This window comes from Pristiophorus japonicus, chromosome 25 (genome assembly GCF_044704955.1).
Source record: "Pristiophorus japonicus isolate sPriJap1 chromosome 25, sPriJap1.hap1, whole genome shotgun sequence".
NCBI lineage: Eukaryota > Metazoa > Chordata > Chondrichthyes > Pristiophoridae > Pristiophorus > Pristiophorus japonicus.
In genome coordinates this window covers 5,452,760-5,470,414 of record NC_092001.1, presented here as the reverse complement: position 1 = coordinate 5,470,414, position 17,655 = coordinate 5,452,760, and the positions used below count along the sequence as shown (strand labels likewise).

Sequence of the window (17,655 nt, the reverse complement as noted above, 5' to 3'; positions counted from 1 at the left end):
GAGGGTGGGAGCACACTGGATCAGCAGTCCATCGCCTGAACCTCTCGGCCACCTCGTCTGCTATTTACAGCATCGTCAGACATCCATCCCCTACTTTCTGCATCTGAATAGAAAAAATGTGCAAGGAAGTCTAATTCACCGCCTATTCTGCCCGTGCAACCAGATCGACCAGTGATGAAAATGTGCCATTAGCTCATTAAAGCAAACGCCTTCCTTTACTTCAGGTGAGTTCATGTACGAGATGGTTGGTTTTGAGGCAGAATCAAAACAAAGAATATAAAAATTCACCCGGCAAGTAAGTTGACCGTGACAGGGCTCGAACCTGCAATCTTCTGATAACTTCGCGGTTGCAACCGAAGTCAGACGCCATATCCATTAGGCCACGCGGCCGCTGCTGTCGGCAGAAAATTTGCTATTTTTTATATTGAGAGCAAATTTGTGACAAGAGTTATATCAAGGAATGGATGTCGGAAAACATGAGCATATTTCGAGTAATGAACAGATGCGCTGCGATATGGACGCGCACGGGCACGGGCAACGTCAATGTAGCTTGAAACATAACAGTTTAACAATTCGGTCATCGCATCTGAAATCACACTCCTTTTAAAACTATACAGGATGATCCGGATAGTGAGAAAATACGTCATAAATGGGCAAATTATGAACCGGAACTGACAACCATCCCGTTTAAGCAGACACCGAATAATTCAGAACAGCAAGCACATCCCTATTACAAATAGGTAGAATGACCATTGACCTCAGCAGTTCCCTTTTAAAAGAATAAAGTGGGATTTCTATAATTCTTGAAAGCAATTATGCTGTGCGTAATTGAGCGTGGGGCTCTGGACCACGCGGGGCTGCGACCGTTGTTGCAGCCACAGGTGACAGACAGGCAGGAAGGAGGGAGGGAAGTAAAACCAACCCAGACCAAAAGCCAATTTAAAATATATATATATTGATCATAATAAGAAAATAAATAATTGTACAATTTTAATGCAAAAAATTGAATTTGATTTGATTTATATACATAAATAATTGTTTCATAATGTATATACTTTTGATTGAACGAAAGTTGTGTGACTGCATGAATTTCGCTTGAAATCAGGGGGTGAAGTCAACAAATACCCAAACACAGTAAGACCATGATGGAGGGCATGCCACGAGGGAGGATGTGGACAACAAGGCCATCTTTTAAAGTCGCGAGTGCCTTTCTGCTGGATCTGATAGCAGCTGCGTGTGCTCTGAAAGAGGTCCAATGTAATAGATCCCAGTGCAGGCAAAACAGAATAGGTACATTTATTGTGAAAGTTAAAAAGTAGGGAAAGTATGTAAATATACGTAAATATAAATATTTATAGATAAATATATATATATAAACAAAGTCAGTCAGTCAATCATGTCTTGTCTTGCCTTGATTTGATTTTTATTTGAAAATAAGGGGGAAGGAGGTCATATTGTCACACAGCCCATCCGCAAGCTCTCACTAAAATCGCTATGTTTCTAACTTTTGAAATTTGCCTTCTTTCAGATGTTGAATAGCAAAATCCCACAGCAGTCTCTTCTTCTGTCAGGCGGTACTCGAATGCGTATTTCAATCGAATCAGTATGGCTTCAAGTTGCATACAATGCCTTTTTTCTCACATGAAATTAAATGCACAGTAAGATCGCCCAGCACGTTCGCACACAATCTCTCGCTTACACAAACACACAAAACAAACTAAAATTCCTTCACCCTCCAAAGGCAGTTTTTGAAATTTGGACGCTGTGGGAACAACGGAGCGAAATTACACGTTTTAATTTGAAATATATCTGTTTTCTCACATGTCGACCGGATCAGAACCGGTTCTTTGACTAAAAGTAGGCAGCGCTCGTCCAGGATATCTCGCATTTCAAATATGAACATCCAGAAACAAGAATCAGACCCCTACACCAAGGAGCCGCCAACAACGAGGAGCGTAGCTGTCAGATTCTGACGGTAGTTTACTATTCGGCCCATCCTGCCTGTGCTCACTCTCAGAGACCGATCTGATGAGGTCCCCCCTTCATAGTCCTGCTTAGGTTTTCCCTTTGATGAATGTATTATTACAGAGCATAAATAAACTGCAGTATCCTTGTCAGTAAATGTTGAATTTTGCCATGAGATTAATAAAAAAAACAGAGGTGTCAAATATTTAACACAATAACGACGAGTGTGGGAGCACACTGGATCAGCAGTCCATCGCCTGAAACTCTCGGCCACCTCGTCTCCTACTTACTACGACGTCAGATATCCATCCCTTACTTTTTGCGTCCAAACAGAAATAATGTGCATGAAAGTCTACTTACCGCTTGTTTTGCCCGTGCAACCAGATCGACAGTGATGAAAATGTGCCATTTGCTTCTGAAAGCATACAGCCTTCCTCAACTTCAGGTGAATGACAGTACGAGATGGTTGGTTTTGAGGCAGAATAAAACAAAGAATATAAAATTCGACATGGCGAGCTAGTTGACCAAGGAAGGACTCGAGCCTGCAATCTTTTGATAACATCGCGGTTACAATTGAAATCAGACGCTTATCCATTAGGCCACGCGTCCGCTGCTGCCTGAATAAAATTTGTTGTTGGTTATATCGAGAGCAAGTTTGGGACAAGGGTGAAATCAAGTTGTGGATTTCGGAAAACATGAGCATATTTCGAGTAATAGATAGATGCGCTGCGATATGGATGCGCACGGGCACAGGCAACATCAATGTAGCTTGACACATAACAGTTGAACAATTCGGTCATCGCAGCTGAAGTCAACTCCTTTTAAAACTATACAGGATGATCCAGATTATGAGGAAATACGTCATAAAGGGGCAAATTATGAATGGGAACTGTCAACCTTCGCGTTTAAACAGACATCGAATGATCCGAGACTGCAAGCACATCCCTCTTACACAGATGCACAACGTCAGTGGTGTCGTTAAAGATCTCATGATCTCAGTAGCGAGAAGTCTGACTTTTTCGATCTGCAGTTAAAATCCGTATAGTGTAGTGGGAATTCCATCGCATGAGGTAGTATTGTGACGTTAGAAAGCTGTCTAGCAGCCAATCACGATGCAGAATTCTCACAGCCAGCGAACCATTCAGATGGAGAGTGACACAGTTAATTCAGAAACTAGGGTCCTAAATTAAGGAAAGGTAACGTCGATGTTTTGAGGCGTGAACTGGCTAGAATAGACTGGCAAATGATACTTAAAGGGCTGACGATGGAAAGGCAATGGCAGACATAGAAACATCACATGGATGAACTTCAGCAATTGTACATCCCGACCTGCAGTAAAAATAAAATGAGGAAGGTGGCTCAACCGTGACTAACACGGGAAATTAAGGATAGTGTTAATTCCAAGGACGATGCATATAAATTAGCGAGAAAAATCAGCAAACCTGAGGACTCGGTGAAATTTAGAATTTAGCAGAGGAGGTCAAAGAGTTTAATTAAGAGTGGGAAAATAGAGTATGAGTGGAACTTTGCCGGGAACATAAAAACTGACTGCAAAACTTCTATATATATGTGAAGAGAAAAAGATCAGTGAAGACAAACGTAGGTCCCTTGCAGTCGGATTCAGGTCAATTCATAATTGGGAACAAAGAAATGGCAGACCAATTGAACAAATGCTTTGATTCAGTCTTCATGAAGGACGACAAAATTAACCTTCTGGAAGTACTCGGCGACCGAGGGCCTAGTGAGAAGGAGGATCTGAAGGATATCCTTATTAGGCGGGAAATTGTGTTCGGGAAATTGATGGGATTAAAGGCCGATTAATCCACGGGGCCTGATAGCCTGCATCCCAGAGTACTTAAGGGAGTGGTCCTAGAAATAATGGATGCATTGGTGATCATTTTCCAACAGTCTATCGACTCTGGATCAGTTTCGATGGACTGGAGGGTAGCTAATGTAACACAACTTTTTAAAAAGGCAGGGAGAGAGAAATCGGGTAATTATATACCAGTTAGCCTGAAATCAGACGTGGGGAAAATGTTGGAATAAATTATTAAGGATGAAATAGGAGCACATTTGGACAGCAGTGACTGGATCGTTACACTCAGCATGGATTTATGAAAGAGAATCATGCTTGACCAATCTTCTGGAATTTTTTGAGGATGTAACTAGTAGATTGGACAAGGGAGAGCCAGTGGATGTGGTGTATTTGAACTTCGGTCAAGGTCCCACACAAGAGATTTGTCGGCAAAATCAAAGCACATGTTATTGGGGGTAACGTACCGACGTGGATAGAGAATTGTTTGGCAGACAGGAACCAGAGAGTCGGCATAAACTGGTCCTTTTCAGAATGGCAGGCAGTGACTACCGGAGTGCCGCAGGGCTCAGTGCTGGGGCTCCAGCTCTTTACTACAAAAATTAATCATTTAGATGAAAGAATTGAGTGTAGTATTTCCAAGTTAACAGATGAATCTAAACTGGCTGGCGGTGTGAGCTGTGAGGAGGACGCTAAGAGGCTGAGGGTGACTTGGATAGGTGAGGTGAGTGGGCAAATGCATGGCGGATGCAGTAGAATGTGGATAAATGCGAGGTTATCCACTTTGGTGACAAAAACAAGAAGGCAGAATATTATCTGAATGGCGGCAGATTAGGAAAAGGGGAAGTGCAATGAGACCTGGGTGTCATGATATATCAGTCATTGAAATTTGGCATGCAGATACAGCAGGCAGTGAAGAAGGCAAATGGTATGTTGGCCTTCATAGCAAGGGGATTTGAGAAGAGAAGCAAAGAGATCTCACTGCAGTTGTACAGGGTCTTGGTGAGGCCTCACCTGGAATATTGTGTTCAGTTGTGGTCTCCTAATCTGAGGAAGGAGGTTCTTGCTATTGAGGGAGTGCAGCGAAGGTTCACCAGACTAAATCCCGAGATGGATGGACTGACATATGAGGAGAGACTGGATCAACTGGGCCTTCATACACTGGAGTATATAAGGATGAGAGGCGATCTCATAGAAATATATAAGATTCTGAGGGGACTAGACAGGTTATATGCGGGAAGAATGTGCCCGATGTTGGGGAAGTCCAGAACCAGGGGACACAGTCTTAGGATAAGGAGTAGGCAATTTAGGACTGAGATGAGGAGAAACTTCTTCACTCAGAGAGTTGTTAACTTGTGGAATTCCCTGCCACAGAGAGTTGTTGATGACAGTTCATTGGATATATTCAAGAGGATGTTAGATATGGCCCTTACGGCTAAAGGGTTCAAGGGGTATGGAGAGAAAGCATGAAAGGGGTACTGAGGGAATCATCAGCCTTGATATTGAATGGTTTTGCAGGCTCGTAGGGTCGAACGGCCTATTCCTGCACCTATTTTCAATGTTTCTATGTTTGTAACTTATGTAATTTGCCTTCTTTCAGATGTGGAAGAGCAAAATTTCACAGCAGATGTTTCTCCTGTCAGGCAGTCCTCGAATGCGCGTTCAATCAAATCAGTATGGCTTCAAGTTGCATGTAATGCCTTTTTTCTCACATGACATGAAATGCACAGTAAGATTGCACAGCACGTTTGCACGCACTCTCTCGCTTACACAAACACACAAACAAATTAAAATTCCTACACACTCGAAAGGCAGTTTTTGAAATTTGAGATTTGAAATCCGGGACATACAGCACATTCCTTTTACACACAAACAGATTGATCCGGGACTGATACACAGCATTTCAGAGACACAGAGAATTACCCCGGATAGACAGCACATCACCTTAAAAGGGATACGGAAACATAATGAACAAAAACAGAGAATTCTGTAAAACTCAGCATGTCGTGCAGATTCTGTGGATGAAGAACCCGGGCTCACGTTCAGTCAGGTGATCATTCCGATATTTTAGGAAAAATGTAAAGACTACTGATGTTTTTCAACAAAAGTAGCGCCTGGAAGAAATAGGCAGCGAGGAAGGACAAAAGGGAATGTCTGTGATACAGTGGAGCGTAGGAGTGATTGAATAATAAATGGCACAATGCGAAAAGGCAAAGTGTTTGGTCAGCGGGCAATAAAGTAACAGAGGATGGTCCAGAGGAGGTGTTAGTGGGAACAGCAGAACCATTACCAGACAATGGGAGTGGTGCTCATGATCCGATAAGTTGAACCTAATGTTGAGGCAAAAAGACTATAACATGTCTGAAATATACGGTGTGAACGCCTTTTAATCAGACCAGGCCGCTGGGCCACCCCGGAATGATTTCCTGTATGGTTTGAATTCAGAAGCCAAGGGAGTAATTGAAAAGCCAACTTCTCACATCTTTTCAGCGCTAGAGAAACAGGACGCACTCATATTCAGGGCAGAGTATGTTTCACGTTGAACTGGAGATAGCCGCGGAATGTATGCTTATCCCAATGGATGTGATCTCATGCGTGCAGAAAGGACGGTATACTGATCAAGTATTGGCCGGAACCAAACATGGGTTTAGGTTGTCCAATGAAACACAGAGCTGAGTACATCTGAGATACTTTAACTTTACTCAGTTCAGTGAGTTTCACTTTGCTCCTCTGAAACTCGGTGATTTGGACGAAGTGGGGAAAACGCAGCAAAATCACACGTTTTAATTTGAAATATGTCTGTTTTCTCACATGTCGATTGGCTGAGAAGCGGTACTTTGACTAAAAGTTGGCAGGGCTCGTCCCAGATTTGAAAACGTGTCCTCTCTCATTTTAATTATCAATATCGCTAAGTGAGAATCATACTTCTAGAAAAGTGAGACGCCGACAGTGAGGAGCGTAGCTCTCAGATTCTGACGGTAGTTTACTATTCGGCCCATCGTGCCTGTGCTAACTCTCAGAGACATATCTAATGAGTCCCCCTATCCATAGTCCTGCTAATGATTTCCCTTTGATGAATGTATTATTAATTTGAGACACAACATAAACAAAGTGCAGCATCCTTGTCAATACAAGTTGAATTTTGTGGTCAAATGTGATTGACAAAGAAACCCGACGGGTCAAATGTTTAATGCAATAACGACGAGGGTGGGAGCACACTAGATTCGCAATCCATCGCCTGAACCTCTCGGCCACCTCGCCTCTCATTTACAGCAACATCAGACATCCATCCCTTACTTTTTGCATCCAAACAGAAATAATGTGCACGAAAGTCAACTTCACCGCCTGTTCTGCCCGTGCAACCAGATCGGCAGTGATGAAAATGTGCCTTTAGCTTTTTAAACCTTTCCTTTACTTCAGGTGAGGGACTGTCCGAGATGGTTGGTTTTGAGGCAGAATCAAAACAAAGAATATAATATTTCACGCAGCGAGATGGTTGACCGCAAGTCGGACTGGAACTTGCAATGTTCTGATAACATCGCGATTATAATCGAAGTCAGACGCCTTGTCGATTACGCCACGCAGCAGCTACCGTCGGTGCAACATTTGTTGCTGTTTATACTGAGAGCAAATTTAGGAAAAGGGTTCGATCACGGAGTGGATTTCAGAAAACATGAGCATATTTCGAGTAATGAATAGATGCGCTGCGATATTGATGCGCACGGGCACAGGCAACGTCAATGTAGCTCGAAACACAACAGTTTAACAATTCGGTCATCGCAGCTGAAATCACACTTCTTTTCAAAATTATACGGGATGATCCGGCATTATGAGAAAATCGGACTTAAAGGTACAAATTATGAACCGCAACTGACAACTATCCGGTTTAAACAGACACCGAATGATCCGGGACTTGAAGCATATCCCTCTGACACAGAAACAGAATGACCCTTGACTGACAGCAGATCCCTTTTAAAAAAATAAAGTGAGACTTCTATAATTCCTGAAGGCAATTGATTGTGCGTGAAGGAGCGTGGGGCTCAGGACCACGTGGGGCTGGGACGGTTGTTGAAACCCCAGGTGATAGACAGGCAGGAAGGAGGGAGGGAATTACAACCAACCCGACAAATCCAATTTACACGTTTTCACGTTCAGTCGGATAATCGTTCCGATCTTTTAGGGAAAAGTTAAAGATTACTGATTTTTTTCAACAAAAAAATGAGCCTGGAAAATATAGGCAGCGAGGAAGGACAAAAGCGAGCGTCTGTGATACCGTGGAACGCAGGAGTGATTAATTAATAAATGGCACAATGGGAAATGGCAAAGTGGGTGGTAATCGGGGAATAAAGTAACAAAGGATGGTCCAGAGGAGGTGTTAGCGGCAACAGCAGAACCATTACCAGACAATGGGAGCGGTGCTCATGATCTGATACGTTGAACCTAATGTTGAGGCAAGAAGACTATAAGATGCTTGAATTATAGCATGTGAACGCCTTTTAATCAGGAAGGCAGCTTGGCCACCCCGGAATGATTTCCTGTACGGTTTGAGTTCGGCAGCCAAGGGACTAATTCAAAAGCCAGCTTCTCACATCTTTTCAGCGTTCGAGAAACAGGACGCACTCATATTCAGGGCAGAGTATGTTTCACGTTGAAGTGGAGATAGATGCGGTATGTATGTTTATCTCAATGGAGTTGCGCTCATGCGTGCAGAAATAAAGATATACTGATCAAGTATTGGCCGGAACTAAACACGGGTTTAGGTTGTCCAATGAAACACAGAGCCGAGTACATCTGAGATACTTTAACTTTACTCAGTTCGATGAGTTTCACTTTGCTCCTCTGAAACTCGATGATTTGGACGCTGTGGGAACAACGGAGCAAAATCACAAGTTTTAATTTGAAATATGTCTGTTTTTTCACATGTCAATTGGCTGAGAAGCGGGTCTTTGAGTAAAAGTTGGCAGAGCTCGTCCTGGATTTGAACCCGTATCCTCTCGCATTTTAATTATGAATATCGGTAAGTGAGAATCACACTTCGAGAAAAGCGAGACACCGAAAGTGAGGAGGGTAGCTCTCAGATTCTGACGGTAGTTTACTATTCGGCCCATCGTGCCTGTGCTGACTCTCAGAGACATGTCTAATGAGTCGCCCTCTCCATAGTCCTGCTAATCTTTTCCCTTTGATGAATGTATTATTAATTTGAGACACAACATAAACAACGTGCAGCATCCTTGTCAGTAAAAGTTGTATTTTGAGGTCAAATGTGCTTGACAAAAAAACCCGAGGGGTCAAATGTTTAATACAATATCGACGAGGATGGGAGCACACTGGATTAGCAGTCCATCGCCTGAACCTCTCGGCCACCTCGTCTCTCATTTACAGCAACGTCAGACATCCATCCCCTACTTTTTGCATCCGAACAGAAATAATGTGCACGGAAGTGTACTTCATCGCCTGTACTGTCTGTGCAACCTGATCGGCAGTGATGAAAATGTGCCATTATCTTCTTAAATATTTCCTTTACTTCAGGTGAGTGACTGTACGAGATGGATGGTTTTGAGGCAGAATCAAAACAAAGAATATAAAATTTCACGCGGCGAGATGGTTGACCACAAACAGGACTGGAACTTGTTATATCTGATAACATTCGCATTCAGACGCCTTGTCCATTACGCCACGCAGCAGCTACCGTCGGCACACAGTGTGTTGTTGTTTATATTGAGAGCAAATTTGGGACAAGGTTTAGATCGAGTGGATTTCGGAAAACATGAGCATATTTCGAGTAATGAATAGATGCGCTGCGATATTGCTGCCCACGGGCACAGGCAACGTCAATGTAGCTTGAAACACAACAGTTTAACAATTCTGTCATCGCAGCTGAAATCACACTTATTTTAAAACTATACAGGATGATCCGGCATTATGAGCAAATCGGACTTAAAGGTGCAAATTATGAAACGGAACTGACAACCATCCGGTTTAAACAGACACCGAATGATCCGGGACTTGAAGAATATCCCTCTGACACAGAGACAGAATGATCCTTGACTGACAGCAGTTCCCTTTTAAAAGAATAAAGTTAGACTTCTATTTTCCTGAAGGCAATTGGAATGTGCGTGAATGAGCGTGGTGCTCAGGACCACGCGGGTCTGGGACGGTTGTTGAAGCCCCAAGTGAAAATTAGGCAGGAAGGAGGGGGGGAATTAAAACCAACCCGACAAATCCAATTTACACGTTTCTACGTTCAGTCGGAAAATCATGCCGATCTTTTAGGGAAAAGTTAAAGATTAGTGATTTTTTTCAACAAAAAAAGAGCCTGGAACATATCGGCAGCGAGAAAGGACAAAAGCGATCGTCTGTGATACAGTGGAACGCAGGAGTGATTAATTAATAAATGGCACAATGGGAAACGGCAAAGTGGGTGGTAATCGGGGAATAAAGTAACAAAGGATGGTCCAGAAGAGGTGTTAGTGGCAACAGCGGAACCATTACCAGACAATGGGAGCGGTGCTTATGATCCGATATTTTGAAGCTAATGTTGAGGCCAGAAGTCTATAAAATTCATAAAAATAGGATGTCACCGCCTTTTAATCAGACCAGGCAGCTTGATCACTCCGGATTGATTTCTTGTACGTTTGAATCCGGCAGCCAAGGGACTAATTCAAAAGCCATCTTCTCACAACATTTCTGCGCTAGAGAAACAGGACGCACTCATATTCTGGGCAGAGTGTGTATCACGTTGAAGTTTAGATTGACGCTAAATGTATGCTTATCCCAATTGCGATGAGCTCATGCGTGCAGAAAGGAAGATTTCCTGATCAAGTATTGACCGGAATTAAATACTGGTTTAGGTTGTCCAATGAGACACCGAGCCGAGTATATCCGAGAGAGTTTAATTTTACTCAGTTATTACATTTCACCTTGTTCCTGTGAAACTCTGCGATTTTAACGCAGTGGGAATAATTGCACGAAATCACACGTTTTCATTCTTAATTTTTCTCACATGTCGACCGGCTTTGAGAAGCGGATCTTTGACTGAAAGATGGCGGAGCTCGTTCGTGCTTTGAACCCGGGACCTCTCGCATTTCAATTATGAAAATCCCGAAACAATCCTACCCCAAGACCAACAAGCCGCCGACAGCGAGAAGCGTAGGTCTCAGACTCTGACGGTAGTTCACTATTCGGCCCATCCTGCATGTGCTGTCTCTCAGAGACCTATCTAATTAGTCTCCATGACCATAGCCCTGCTAATGTTTTCCCTTTGATCAATATATTATTAATTTGAAACATTACATGACCAAAGTGCAGCATGCTTGTCATGAAATGTTGAATTTGGCCATGACATTAAATATGATTGAAAAAGTAACCGAAGGAGTCAATTGTTTAACCTGCACAGCACACTGGATTAGACGTCCATCGCCTGTCGTTCGCAGCCAACTCGTCTCCTATTAACAGCTACGTCAGCAATTGAATTTTCTGCTTTTTGCATTCAAACATAAATAATGTTGAAGAAAGTCTACTTCACCGCTTGTTCTGCCCGTGCAACAGGATCGATATTGAAAATGTGCCATTACCTTCTTAAAGCAAACGGCCTTCCTTTCCTTCAGGTCAGTGATTGTACGAGATGGTTGGTTTTGCGGCAGAACGACAACAAAGAATATAACATTTCGCGCAGCCAGTTCCTTTACCGCGGCACGACTTGAATTTGCAAATTTCCGATAACGTTGCAGTTACAATCGAAGTCATATGCCTTATCCATTAAGCCACGCGGCTGCTGCCATGAGGAAAAAAATTATTGTTTTTTATATTAGGAGCAAATTCGGGGCAATAGCTGTACAATGGAGTGGGTTTTGGAAAAGATGAGCATATTTCAAGTAAATGAACAGAAGCGCTCCGATATGGGTGCGCACTTTAGCTGGGCTTCGAATTTGGAACACAACAGCTTAACAATTCGGTCATCACAGCTGAAATCAGACTCCTTTTCAAAATATACATGGTGTCCGGGACTATGAGAAAATCTGTCTTGAAGAGAAAGATTGTGAACCGAAACTTACAACCATCCCGTTTAAACAGACACAGAATGATCAGGGACTGCAAGCACATCCCTTTTACACAGGTGTAGAATGACCCTTCACTGACAGGAGTTCTCTTTTAAAATAATAAAGTGGGATTTCTATCATCCCTGCAGGCAATTGTGCTGTGCGTGAGTGAGCGTGGGACTCCGGAACACGCGGGGCTGGGAAGATGATTGAAGCCCAAGGTGATAGACAGACAGGAAGGACGGAGGGAAGTAAAACCCTCCAGAAAAAAACCAAATTTAATAGAATTTATCTACTTAATTTTTTAAGAAATATATTGATAAGAATTTTAGTTAACAAAAATTGAAATTGAATTGATTTCATTAAATATATCATTAATTAATAATTTATTTCTTTTTCGATCGAACGAAGGCTGTTTGTGTCTAGATGTTTACCATTGGAGATAAGGGTGTGCACGCAGTAAATACCAACAGGCACCGTCAGCCCATGGTGGAAGACAAGCCACGAGGGAAGATGTGGGAGGCAACGGCGATCTTTTAAAGTGACGTGTGTCTGTCTGCTGTTTTTCAGATGTGCAATGTCAGGATCCGACAGCAGCTGCTTGTGTTGTGAAAGTGGACAAAAGCAATAGATTCCAGTGCAGGCAGATTAGAAAAAGCACATTTATTGTGAAAGTTAAAAAGCGGGGTGGTATACATTGTACATAATTATACACTCACACACACACACACACACACTTATATACTTATAAATATATATATAAATATATATATATATAAACAAAGTCAGTCAGTCAGTCATGTCTTGTCTTGTCCTGTTTTGATTTGATTTGAATTTGAAAATAAGGTGGTTAAACTCATCATGCCACAAAGCCCACACGCAAGCCCTCGCTGAAATCCATATGTTTCTAACTTGTGTTTTTTGCATTTTTTCAGATGTGGAATGGCTAGATCCCACAGCAGATTTTTCTCCTGTAAGATATTCCGCGTAGGAGTGTTCAAGCAAATCGGCATAGCTTCAAGTTCCATGTAATGCCTTTTTTCACACATGATATGAAATGCCAAGCACGATCGCACAACACGTTTGCACTCTCTCCCTCTCTCTCTTACACAAACTCACAAACAAACTTAAATTCCTGCACCCTCCAAAGGCAGTTTTTGAAATTTGAAATTTGAAATCTGGAATATACAGTACATCCCTTTTAAACAGGCACATAATGATCTGGGACTGATAGCATATCCTTTTTAAACAGACACAGAAATTTGCGGGACTGAAAGCAAATCCCTGTGAAGCAGATATAGAATGTTCTTGGACTGAGAGTTCTTTAATTTTAAACCGGCCCAGAATGACCCGGGACTGAGAGCAAATCACTTTGAAAACAGAAAAAGATTGATCCTGGACTGACAGCAAAATCGGTTTAGACAGACACAAAATGATCGGTGACCTCTCGCATTTCCACTGTGAAAATCACAAAGAGAGATTCAAAGGCCTCGACCAACGAGCAGCCGATAGTAAAGTGCGTAACCCATTCTATATTCAAACGGCATTTTCTGACTGTAGTGAAGAAAGCTATTCGGCCCAACGTGACTGTGCTGTGTCTCTGAGAGAGCGATCAGATTAGTCCCCCTCTACATAGTCCTGCGAATAACAACATAAGAACGTAAGTTTAACCTTTGATGAATATATTGGGCCTGAAGTCATTGTGTTAGGCTTCCCCCAGGCGCTCGGCTGCAAATAGTGATAACGTTCCACACCTACCTTTTGCTTGTATCTCCGTAAGTGTCTCCGTAAGTAGGGATTCTCAGTATTACGAATGAAAACGCCCGCATCACCCAAACACACATAAAAAGTTAAAAAAAAAACACCTCACGTATTCATTATTAATTTAAATTAAAGTTAACAAATGTGTTGGAAAAAAATATATTATTCTGATTTTTAAAAAAGTTTGAAATTTAGGGTTTAATATAAACCTTCCTTAGTGGACAGAGTTTTTAAACATAAAAATGTTATTACATTTTATTTCTATATGTTTTTATATTTTTTACATGGTTTAAAACGCTTACGCTGATAAAAGAAGGCTATGCACCTGCTTTTCCCAGGCGCAAGCAATTTAAGGACATTCGCTGGGCAATTGATGGGCGAATAGCGCACACTCACGCGAATGTCCTTCTCCTGAAGAAGCGTTGGGTCTGACGAGCAAGAATTTGACATTGGAAAACCTGGTTTTCAGTGCATGCGCCTCGTACGCCAAATAAGGGCTTTTGTGGGTCCTTGCCAGTTGCGTACGTGCTCCGTGCAGACCCAGTGAGGCCGGAATTACAGGCCCTACATTAATTTGAGACATGACATGTCCAAAGTAAAGCATCCTTGACAGTAAAAGGCAAATTTGGCCATGAGGTTTTATGTGATTGACAAAACAACAAGAGGCTTCAAACGTTTTACACAATAAGGACGAGTGTAGGATTCGGAGCCACGCATGCAGATCACAATGGATTAGCAGGTATTCGCCTTAAACTCTGGGACACCTCCTTTTTCGTTCTCTGTCTCCTCACGTCTGTCTTTCTTTCTGTCTCCCCATCTGTTTCCAACACTCTCTTGCCCAACCTATCATTCTGCGTCTTTCTCGCCTCTTGTGTAACCCCCGTCTGTCTTCCTCTGTGCCCCTCCCGCCTGTACCTCCGTCTGACTCCCACTGTCTTTTGCTTTCCTCTGCTGTTATCTCTATTTCTGTGTCCCCGTCTGTGCCCATCAGTCTTCCCACTCCTTCCCTCTGCAGTCAGTCTCTCGAGTCTTTCCCTTGCAGTTCTCGGTCCGTCTGGCCCGGCATTCTATCAACCTATCTCTCTCACTGGCTGTCTCTGTCGCTACCTCCCTGTCTCCCTCCTGTTTAACTCCCCCGTTTGTCGCCCTCTCTGTCTCCTCAGTCTGACTCTCTCTCTCCCTAACTTTCCTGTGTCTGTCTGATCCGCCTGTTCTATTTCTGTCTTCACCGTTTTCCTCTGCCGTTTCTCTTTCCCCTTCTACATCCTCCCGCCTGTCGACAACCATCAGTCTCGCCCACTCTGTCTCCTTCTTTTACATTTCCAGTCGGTTATCTCCACTACACGGTCTGTCACTCTCTCTCTATCACCTCCTGTAGGTCTCTCTCTCTCTTTGTCACCCCACCCCCCCACCGCCCCTCTCTGTCACCTTCCTATCTCTCGCCTGTCTTTCTCTCGCTCTCTCTGCTGCCCCTCTGGCTCACCAGTTTTTCTATTCCGGTCGAGCACCGTCTCAGCCTTTGTCTTTGTAACGTATCAACTATCTACCGCAGACTATCGCAATGCACCATTTTTCCAGTCAATCTCTATCACAACACACCGAATTTGTTGCTTTCTCTCTCTGTCTCTCACTCCCCCAGCTCTTTTTCTTTGTCTACCACGTCGTTTTCTCCCTGTCTTTTCTGTTTTCTGCCCATTTCTCTCCCGCGTCTGACCCACTCTAACCCTCCACACGTGCACACACTTCACCATCAAACCCGTCTGTCCCTGTCTATCAATCTTTCATTCTCTCTGTCACCGCCAAATGTTTATCTCTCTTTAGCTCGCCGATCTGTCTATCTGACTCCGCCTTCTGGTTCTCTCCCTCTTTCTCCCCACGTCTGTCTTCCTATTTTCTCTTCATCACTCTCACTCTGTTTGACCCATCGATTACCCCGCCGCCTGCCTCTGTCTCTATATCTCTCTCTGTCGGCTTCTTCCCCTGTCTCCAAAGTTTAAAAAAAATATTTCAAAAATGTGGGCGTCGCTACCAAGGCCTTCCTTCCTTTATTGCCCTTCTGAAATTGCCCCGGAGAAGGTGGTGGTGAGCCGACTATTTGTAACCACTGCAGTCCGTGTGGTGAAGAGACTCCCGCAGTGCCGACTTTGTCGCTGCAGTTTGATTCAACTGAATGTCTCGCTGGGCCATTGTGGAGGGCATTGAAGTGTCAACCACATTGCTCTGCGTCTGGAATCACGTATAGCAAAGACCAGGAAAGGACGGTATATTTCATCCCCTAAAGGACATTAATGAACCAGATGGATTATTACGACAATCCAGTATTAACATGGTCATTTCTGATACTAGTTCTTTAAATCCAGATTCATGTAATTAACTCAATTTAAATTCTTCAGCTGCCAAGGCAGGATTTGAACTTCCATCTCGGCGATCTTTAGACCAGGCCTCTGGATTAGTAGTTCAGTAACATTCCCACTCTGCTACCGTATGGTTTCTCTCGCTCTCTCTCTCTCGGTGTTTTTCCGGTCTGTCTCCTCCTTCTTTCTCCCCAACCTGCCTCTCTCTGTCTTGCCATCTGCATTTTTACACCGCCAGTCTCCATCACTCTATCTCTCTCCCCACCCACCTACCCGTGTCTGTCTCTCGCTCTGATCCGCCGCATGTCTCTCTCATTCTGCCTCCTCGTATGTCTTTCTGGTCCTGTCTCTTCTGTATTCCTCTCTCTCTGTCTCTGTCTCCTCATCTGTCTGCCGTTGCTGTCTGCCCCATCTATTTCTCTCGCCGTTTCGCCCTGTTTGCCCCGATTGTTTCACCAAACTCTCTATTTATCTGTCTCTTACACGTCTGTCTCATCCCCTCTCTCCCACTCTCACTGCCTCACCCCACCGTCTGTCTCTCTCTCTTTATCTCTAACTCAGCCCTGTGTGTTATCTTTCTGGCTAACGCCCGTCTGTCTCCCCTGTCTGTCAATTATCGTCCCCTTCCACCATTCAACCCCGTCTGCCTCTGTCTGTCGGTCTCTATCTGCATTCGTCAGTCTTCCATTTCTGCCTCCCTTGTCTGTCACGCACTTCCCCCTTCCATCATTCTCCGCCGTCTGCCTCCTCCCTTATGCCTTCCACGTATATCTCTCTTTTAGTCATCCATCATAACTCCCACCCACCCAGTTTGTCTCCATCCGTTTCTCACCCTGTCGGTCGGTCTTGCCGGCCCCTCTTCTCAGTATTGTGGCTCTCTATATCCCCCACCATAATTAACTCACTCTGTCATCACTCCGTGGCATCAAACAGGAAATTAGGGGTGCATGCAACAAGGCTGCAGCAGTTATAATGGGTGACTTTAATATGCACATAGACTGGGCTAACCAAACTGGAAGCAATACGGTAGAGGAAGATTTCCTGGAGTGCATATGGGATGGTTTTCTAGACCAATATGTCGAGGAACCAACGAGGGGGAGGCCATCTTAGACTGGGTGTTGTGTAATGAGAGAGGATTAATTAGCAATCTCGTTGTGCGAGACTCTTTGTGGAAGAGTGACCAGAAAATGGTGGAATTCTGCATTAGGACGGAGAATGAAATAGTTAATTCAGAGGCCATGGTCCAAAACTTAAAGAAGGGTAACTTTGAAGGTATGAGGGGTGAATTGGCTAGGATAGATAGGCGAATGATACTTAAGGGGTTGACTGTGGATGGGCAATGGCGGATATTTAGAGACCACATGGATGAACTGCAACAATTGTACATTCCTGTCTGACGTAAAAATAAGAAAGTGAAGGTGGCTCAACCGTGGCTATCAAGGGAAATCAGGGATAGTATTAAAGCCAAGGATGTGGCATACAAATTGGCCAGAAATAGCAGCGAACCCGGAGACGGGGAGAAGTTTAGAACTCAGCAGAGGAGGACAAAGGAATTGATTAGGGCAGGGAAAATGGAGTACGAGAAGAAACTTGCAGGGAACATTAAGACGGATTGCAAAAGTTTCTATAGATATGTAAAGAGAAAAAGGTTAATAAAGACAAACACAGGTCCCATTCAGTCAGAATCAGGGGAAGTCATAACGGGGAACAAAGAAATGGCGGA

General features: G+C 43.5%; 1 non-coding gene across 1 annotated transcript; it reads right to left on the bottom strand.

Moving 5' to 3' along the window:
- Window positions 1-301: 301 nt before the first annotated feature.
- Window positions 302-390, bottom strand: trnar-ucg (transfer RNA arginine (anticodon UCG)). Its single transcript is given in 2 exon segments — window positions 302-337; window positions 354-390. It is a non-coding gene; the product is annotated as a tRNA-Arg (tRNA).
- Window positions 391-17,655: the final 17,265 nt, after the last annotated feature.